The sequence below is a fragment of the Salvelinus fontinalis genome, chromosome 36 (genome assembly GCF_029448725.1).
Source record: "Salvelinus fontinalis isolate EN_2023a chromosome 36, ASM2944872v1, whole genome shotgun sequence".
In the NCBI taxonomy this organism is placed as follows: domain Eukaryota; kingdom Metazoa; phylum Chordata; class Actinopteri; order Salmoniformes; family Salmonidae; genus Salvelinus; species Salvelinus fontinalis.
The window spans coordinates 34290199-34299194 of record NC_074700.1 but is presented as its reverse complement, the minus strand read 5'-3'; positions in this window follow the sequence as shown (position 1 = coordinate 34299194).

The window sequence follows — 8996 nt, the reverse complement described above, 5'->3', positions numbered from 1 at the left end:
TATATCTCCAGTCATTTAAACAGACAGTAGGGTATATCTCCAGTCATTTAAACAGTAGGGTATATCTCCAGTCATTTAAACAGACAGTAGGGTATATCTCCAGTCATTTACACAGACAGTAGGGTATATCTCCAGTCATTTACAACAGTAGGGTATATCTCCAGTCATTTACACAGACAGTAGGGTATATCTCCAGTCATTTACAACAGTAGGGTATATCTCCAGTCATTTACACAGACAGTAGGGTATATCTCCAGTCATTTACGACAGTAGGGTATATCTCCAGTCATTTACACAGACAGTAGGGTATATCTCCAGTCATTTACACAGACAGTAGGGTATATCTCCAGTCATTTAAACAGTAGGGTATATCTCCAGTCATTTAAACAGACAGTAGGGTATATCTCCAGTCATTTAAACAGTAGGGTATATCTCCAGTCATTTACACAGACAGTAGGGTATATCTCCAGTCATTTAAACAGTAGGGTATATCTCCAGTCATTTACACAGACAGTAGGGTATATCTCCAGTCATTTACACAGACAGTAGGGTATATCTCCAGTCATTTACACAGACAGTAGGGTATATCTCCAGTCATTTACACAGACAGTAGGGTATATCTCCAGTCATTTACACAGTAGGGTATATCTCCAGTCATTTAAACAGACAGTAGGGTATATCTCCAGTCATTTACACAGTAGGGTATATCTCCAGTCATTTAAACAGACAGTAGGGTATATCTCCAGTCATTTACACAGTAGGGTATATCTCCAGTCATTTAAACAGTAGGGTATATCTCCAGTCATTTACACAGACAGTAGGGTATATCTCCAGTCATTTAAACAGACAGTAGGGTATATCTCCAGTCATTTAAACAGACAGTAGGGTATATCTCCAGTCATTTAAACAGACAGTAGGGTATATCTCCAGTCATTTAAACAGTAGGGTATATCTCCAGTCATTTAAACAGACAGTAGGGTATATCTCCAGTCATTTACACAGACAGTAGGGTATATCTCCAGTCATTTACACAGACAGTAGGGTATATCTCCAGTCATTTAAACAGTAGGGTATATCTCCAGTCATTTAAACAGACAGTAGGGTATATCTCCAGTCATTTAAACAGTAGGGTATATCTCCAGTCATTTACACAGACAGTAGGGTATATCTCCAGTCATTTAAACAGTAGGGTATATCTCCAGTCATTTACACAGACAGTAGGGTATATCTCCAGTCATTTACACAGACAGTAGGGTATATCTCCAGTCATTTACACAGACAGTAGGGTATATCTCCAGTCATTTACACAGACAGTAGGGTATATCTCCAGTCATTTACACAGACAGTAGGGTATATCTCCAGTCATTCACACAGTAGGGTATATCTCCAGTCATTTAAACAGACAGTAGGGTATATCTCCAGTCATTTACACAGACAGTAGGGTATATCTCCAGTCATTTAAACAGACAGTAGGGTATATCTCCAGTCATTTACACAGACAGTAGGGTATATCTCCAGTCATTTACACAGTAGGGTATATCTCCAGTCATTTACACAGACAGTAGGGTATATCTCCAGTCATTTACACAGTAGGGTATATCTCCAGTCATTTACACAGACAGTAGGGTATATCTCCAGTCATTTACACAGACTGTAGGGTATATCTCCAGTCATTTAAACAGTAGGGTATATCTCCAGTCATTTAAACAGACAGTAGGGTATATCTCCAGTCATTTAAACAGTAGGGTATATCTCCAGTCATTTACACAGACAGTAGGGTATATCTCCAGTCATTTAAACAGTAGGGTATATCTCCAGTCATTTACACAGACAGTAGGGTATATCTCCAGTCATTTACACAGACAGTAGGGTATATCTCCAGTCATTTACACAGACAGTAGGGTATATCTCCAGTCATTTACACAGACAGTAGGGTATATCTCCAGTCATTTACAACAGTAGGGTATATCTCCAGTCATTTAAACAGACAGTAGGGTATATCTCCAGTCATTTACACAGTAGGGTATATCTCCAGTCATTTAAACAGACAGTAGGGTATATCTCCAGTCATTTACACAGTAGGGTATATCTCCAGTCATTTAAACAGTAGGGTATATCTCCAGTCATTTACACAGACAGTAGGGTATATCTCCAGTCATTTAAACAGACAGTAGGGTATATCTCCAGTCATTTAAACAGACAGTAGGGTATATCTCCAGTCATTTAAACAGACAGTAGGGTATATCTCCAGTCATTTAACACAGTAGGGTATATCTCCAGTCATTTAAACAGACAGTAGGGTATATCTCCAGTCATTTACACAGACAGTAGGGTATATCTCCAGTCATTTACACAGACAGTAGGGTATATCTCCAGTCATTTAAACAGTAGGGTATATCTCCAGTCATTTAAACAGACAGTAGGGTATATCTCCAGTCATTTAAACAGTAGGGTATATCTCCAGTCATTTACACAGACAGTAGGGTATATCTCCAGTCATTTAAACAGTAGGGTATATCTCCAGTCATTTACACAGACAGTAGGGTATATCTCCAGTCATTTACACAGACAGTAGGGTATATCTCCAGTCATTTACACAGACAGTAGGGTATATCTCCAGTCATTTACACAGACAGTAGGGTATATCTCCAGTCATTTACACAGACAGTAGGGTATATCTCCAGTCATTTCACACAGTAGGGTATATCTCCAGTCATTTAAACAGACAGTAGGGTATATCTCCAGTCATTTACACAGACAGTAGGGTATATCTCCAGTCATTTACACAGACAGTAGGGTATATCTCCAGTCATTTAAACAGACAGTAGGGTATATCTCCAGTCATTTACACAGACAGTAGGGTATATCTCCAGTCATTTAAACAGACAGTAGGGTATATCTCCAGTCATTTAAACAGACAGTAGGGTATATCTCCAGTCATTTACACAGACAGTAGGGTATATCTCCAGTCATTTACACAGACAGTAGGGTATATCTCCAGTCATTTACACAGACAGTAGGGTATATCTCCAGTCATTTACACAGACAGTAGGGTATATCTCCAGTCATTTACACAGACAGTAGGGTATATCTCCAGTCATTTAAACAGACAGTAGGGTATATCTCCAGTCATTTACACAGACAGTAGGGTATATCTCCAGTCATTTACACAGTAGGGTATATCTCCAGTCATTTACACAGTAGGGTATATCTCCAGTCATTTACACAGACAGTAGGGTATATCTCCAGTCATTTACACAGACAGTAGGGTATATCTCCAGTCATTTAAACAGACAGTAGGGTATATCTCCAGTCATTTACACAGTAGGGTATATCTCCAGTCATTTAAACAGTAGGGTATATCTCCAGTCATTTACACAGACAGTAGGGTATATCTCCAGTCATTTAAACAGACAGTAGGGTATATCTCCAGTCATTTACACAGTAGGGTATATCTCCAGTCATTTACACAGTAGGGTATATCTCCAGTCATTTAAACAGACAGTAGGGTATATCTCCAGTCATTTAAACAGACAGTAGGGTATATCTCCAGTCATTTACACAGACAGTAGGGTATATCTCCAGTCATTTACACAGACAGTAGGGTATATCTCCAGTCATTTAAACAGACAGTAGGGTATATCTCCAGTCATTTAAACAGACAGTAGGGTATATCTCCAGTCATTTACACAGACAGTAGGGTATATCTCCAGTCATTTAAACAGACAGTAGGGTATATCTCCAGTCATTTAAACAGACAGTAGGGTATATCTCCAGTCATTTAAACAGACAGTAGGGTATATCTCCAGTCATTTAAACAGACAGTAGGGTATATCTCCAGTCATTTACACAGACAGTAGGGTATATCTCCAGTCATTTAAACAGACAGTAGGGTATATCTCCAGTCATTTACACAGACAGTAGGGTATATCTCCAGTCATTTACACAGACAGTAGGGTATATCTCCAGTCATTTAAACAGTAGGGTATATCTCCAGTCATTTAAACAGACAGTAGGGTATATCTCCAGTCATTTACACAGACAGTAGGGTATATCTCCAGTCATTTAAACAGACAGTAGGGTATATCTCCAGTCATTTAAACAGACAGTAGGGTATATCTCCAGTCATTTAAACAGACAGTAGGGTATATCTCCAGTCATTTAAACAGACAGTAGGGTATATCTCCAGTCATTTACACAGACAGTAGGGTATATCTCCAGTCATTTACACAGACAGTAGGGTATATCTCCAGTCATTTAAACAGACAGTAGGGTATATCTCCAGTCATTTACACAGACAGTAGGGTATATCTCCAGTCATTTACACAGACAGTAGGGTATATCTCCAGTCATTTAAACAGTAGGGTATATCTCCAGTCATTTACACAGACAGTAGGGTATATCTCCAGTCATTTAAACAGACAGTAGGGTATATCTCCAGTCATTTAAACAGACAGTAGGGTATATCTCCAGTCATTTACACAGACAGTAGGGTATATCTCCAGTCATTTAAACAGACAGTAGGGTATATCTCCAGTCATTTACACAGACAGTAGGGTATATCTCCAGTCATTTAAACAGACAGTAGGGTATATCTCCAGTCATTTAAACAGTAGGGTATATCTCCAGTCATTTAAACAGACAGTAGGGTATATCTCCAGTCATTTAAACAGTAGGGTATATCTCCAGTCATTTAAACAGACAGTAGGGTATATCTCCAGTCATTTAAACAGACAGTAGGGTATATCTCCAGTCATTTAAACAGTAGGGTATATCTCCAGTCATTTAAACAGACAGTAGGGTATATCTCCAGTCATTTACACAGACAGTAGGGTATATCTCCAGTCATTTACACAGACAGTAGGGTATATCTCCAGTCATTTACACAGACAGTAGGGTATATCTCCAGTCATTTACACAGACAGTAGGGTATATCTCCAGTCATTTAAACAGACAGTAGGGTATATCTCCAGTCATTTAAACAGACAGTAGGGTATATCTCCAGTCATTTACACAGACAGTAGGGTATATCTCCAGTCATTTAAACAGACAGTAGGGTATATCTCCAGTCATTTAAACAGTAGGGTATATCTCCAGTCATTTAAACAGACAGTAGGGTATATCTCCAGTCATTTACACAGACAGTAGGGTATATCTCCAGTCATTTACACAGTAGGGTATATCTCCAGTCATTTACACAGACAGTAGGGTATATCTCCAGTCATTTACACAGACAGTAGGGTATATCTCCAGTCATTTAAACAGTAGGGTATATCTCCAGTCATTTAAACAGACAGTAGGGTATATCTCCAGTCATTTAAACAGTAGGGTATATCTCCAGTCATTTACACAGACAGTAGGGTATATCTCCAGTCATTTAAACAGTAGGGTATATCTCCAGTCATTTACACAGACAGTAGGGTATATCTCCAGTCATTTACACAGACAGTAGGGTATATCTCCAGTCATTTACACAGACAGTAGGGTATATCTCCAGTCATTTACACAGACAGTAGGGTATATCTCCAGTCATTTACACAGTAGGGTATATCTCCAGTCATTTAAACAGACAGTAGGGTATATCTCCAGTCATTTACACAGTAGGGTATATCTCCAGTCATTTAAACAGACAGTAGGGTATATCTCCAGTCATTTAAACAGACAGTAGGGTATATCTCCAGTCATTTACACAGACAGTAGGGTATATCTCCAGTCATTTAAACAGACAGTAGGGTATATCTCCAGTCATTTAAACAGACAGTAGGGTATATCTCCAGTCATTTACACAGACAGTAGGGTATATCTCCAGTCATTTACACAGACAGTAGGGTATATCTCCAGTCATTTAAACAGACAGTAGGGTATATCTCCAGTCATTTACACAGACAGTAGGGTATATCTCCAGTCATTTACACAGACAGTAGGGTATATCTCCAGTCATTTACACAGACAGTAGGGTATATCTCCAGTCATTTACACAGACAGTAGGGTATATCTCCAGTCATTTACACAGACAGTAGGGTATATCTCCAGTCATTTACACAGACAGTAGGGTATATCTCCAGTCATTTAAACAGACAGTAGGGTATATCTCCAGTCATTTACACAGACAGTAGGGTATATCTCCAGTCATTTACACAGACAGTAGGGTATATCTCCAGTCATTTAAACAGACAGTAGGGTATATCTCCAGTCATTTAAACAGACAGTAGGGTATATCTCCAGTCATTTACACAGACAGTAGGGTATATCTCCAGTCATTTACACAGTAGGGTATATCTCCAGTCATTTACACAGTAGGGTATATCTCCAGTCATTTACACAGACAGTAGGGTATATCTCCAGTCATTTACACAGACAGTAGGGTATATCTCCAGTCATTTACACAGACAGTAGGGTATATCTCCAGTCATTTACACAGACAGTAGGGTATATCTCCAGTCATTTACACAGTAGGGTATATCTCCAGTCATTTACACAGTAGGGTATATCTCCAGTCATTTACACAGACAGTAGGGTATATCTCCAGTCATTTACACAGACAGTAGGGTATATCTCCAGTCATTTAAACAGACAGTAGGGTATATCTCCAGTCATTTACACAGTAGGGTATATCTCCAGTCATTTAAACAGTAGGGTATATCTCCAGTCATTTACACAGACAGTAGGGTATATCTCCAGTCATTTAAACAGACAGTAGGGTATATCTCCAGTCATTTACACAGTAGGGTATATCTCCAGTCATTTACACAGTAGGGTATATCTCCAGTCATTTAAACAGTAGGGTATATCTTCAGCCATTTAAACAGACAGTAGGGTATATCTCCAGTCATTTAAACAGTAGGGTATATCTTCAGCCATTTAAACAGACAGTAGGGTATATCTCCAGTCATTTAAACAGACAGTAGGGTATATCTCCAGTCATTTACACAGACAGTAGGGTATATCTCCAGTCATTTAAACAGACAGTAGGGTATATCTCCAGTCATTTAAACAGACAGTAGGGTATATCTCCAGTCATTTACACAGACAGTAGGGTATATCTCCAGTCATTTAAACAGACAGTAGGGTATATCTCCAGCCATTTAAACAGACAGTAGGGTATATCTCCAGTCATTTAAACAGACAGTAGGGTATATCTCCAGTCATTTAAACAGACAGTAGGGTATATCTCCAGTCATTTACACAGACAGTAGGGTATATCTCCAGTCATTTACACAGACAGTAGGGTATATCTCCAGTCATTTACACAGTAGGGTATATCTCCAGTCATTTAAACAGACAGTAGGGTATATCTCCAGTCATTTACACAGTAGGGTATATCTCCAGTCATTTAAACAGACAGTAGGGTATATCTCCAGTCATTTGCACAGTAGGGTATATCTCCAGTCATTTAAACAGTAGGGTATATCTCCAGTCATTTACACAGACAGTAGGGTATATCTCCAGTCATTTAAACAGACAGTAGGGTATATCTCCAGTCATTTAAACAGACAGTAGGGTATATCTCCAGTCATTTAAACAGACAGTAGGGTATATCTCCAGTCATTTAAACAGTAGGGTATATCTCCAGTCATTTAAACAGACAGTAGGGTATATCTCCAGTCATTTACACAGACAGTAGGGTATATCTCCAGTCATTTACACAGACAGTAGGGTATATCTCCAGTCATTTAAACAGTAGGGTATATCTCCAGTCATTTAAACAGACAGTAGGGTATATCTCCAGTCATTTAAACAGTAGGGTATATCTCCAGTCATTTACACAGACAGTAGGGTATATCTCCAGTCATTTAAACAGTAGGGTATATCTCCAGTCATTTACACAGACAGTAGGGTATATCTCCAGTCATTTACACAGACAGTAGGGTATATCTCCAGTCATTTACACAGACAGTAGGGTATATCTCCAGTCATTTACACAGACAGTAGGGTATATCTCCAGTCATTTACACAGACAGTAGGGTATATCTCCAGTCATTTACACAGTAGGGTATATCTCCAGTCATTTAAACAGACAGTAGGGTATATCTCCAGTCATTTACACAGACAGTAGGGTATATCTCCAGTCATTTACACAGACAGTAGGGTATATCTCCAGTCATTTAAACAGACAGTAGGGTATATCTCCAGTCATTTACACAGACAGTAGGGTATATCTCCAGTCATTTACACAGACAGTAGGGTATATCTCCAGTCATTTACACAGACAGTAGGGTATATCTCCAGTCATTTACACAGACAGTAGGGTATATCTCCAGTCATTTACACAGACAGTAGGGTATATCTCCAGTCATTTACACAGACAGTAGGGTATATCTCCAGTCATTTAAACAGACAGTAGGGTATATCTCCAGTCATTTACACAGACAGTAGGGTATATCTCCAGTCATTTACACAGACAGTAGGGTATATCTCCAGTCATTTAAACAGACAGTATGGTATATCTCCAGTCATTTAAACAGACAGTAGGGTATATCTCCAGTCATTTACACAGACAGTAGGGTATATCTCCAGTCATTTACACAGTAGGGTATATCTCCAGTCATTTACACAGTAGGGTATATCTCCAGTCATTTACACAGACAGTAGGGTATATCTCCAGTCATTTACACAGACAGTAGGGTATATCTCCAGTCATTTACACAGACAGTAGGGTATATCTCCAGTCATTTACACAGACAGTAGGGTATATCTCCAGTCATTTACACAGTAGGGTATATCTCCAGTCATTTACACAGTAGGGTATATCTCCAGTCATTTACACAGACAGTAGGGTATATCTCCAGTCATTTACACAGACAGTAGGGTATATCTCCAGTCATTTAAACAGACAGTAGGGTATATCTCCAGTCATTTACACAGTAGGGTATATCTCCAGTCATTTAAACAGTAGGGTATATCTCCAGTCATTTACACAGACAGTAGGGTATATCTCCAGTCATTTAAACAGACAGTAGGGTATATCTCCAGTCATTTACACAGTAGGGTATATC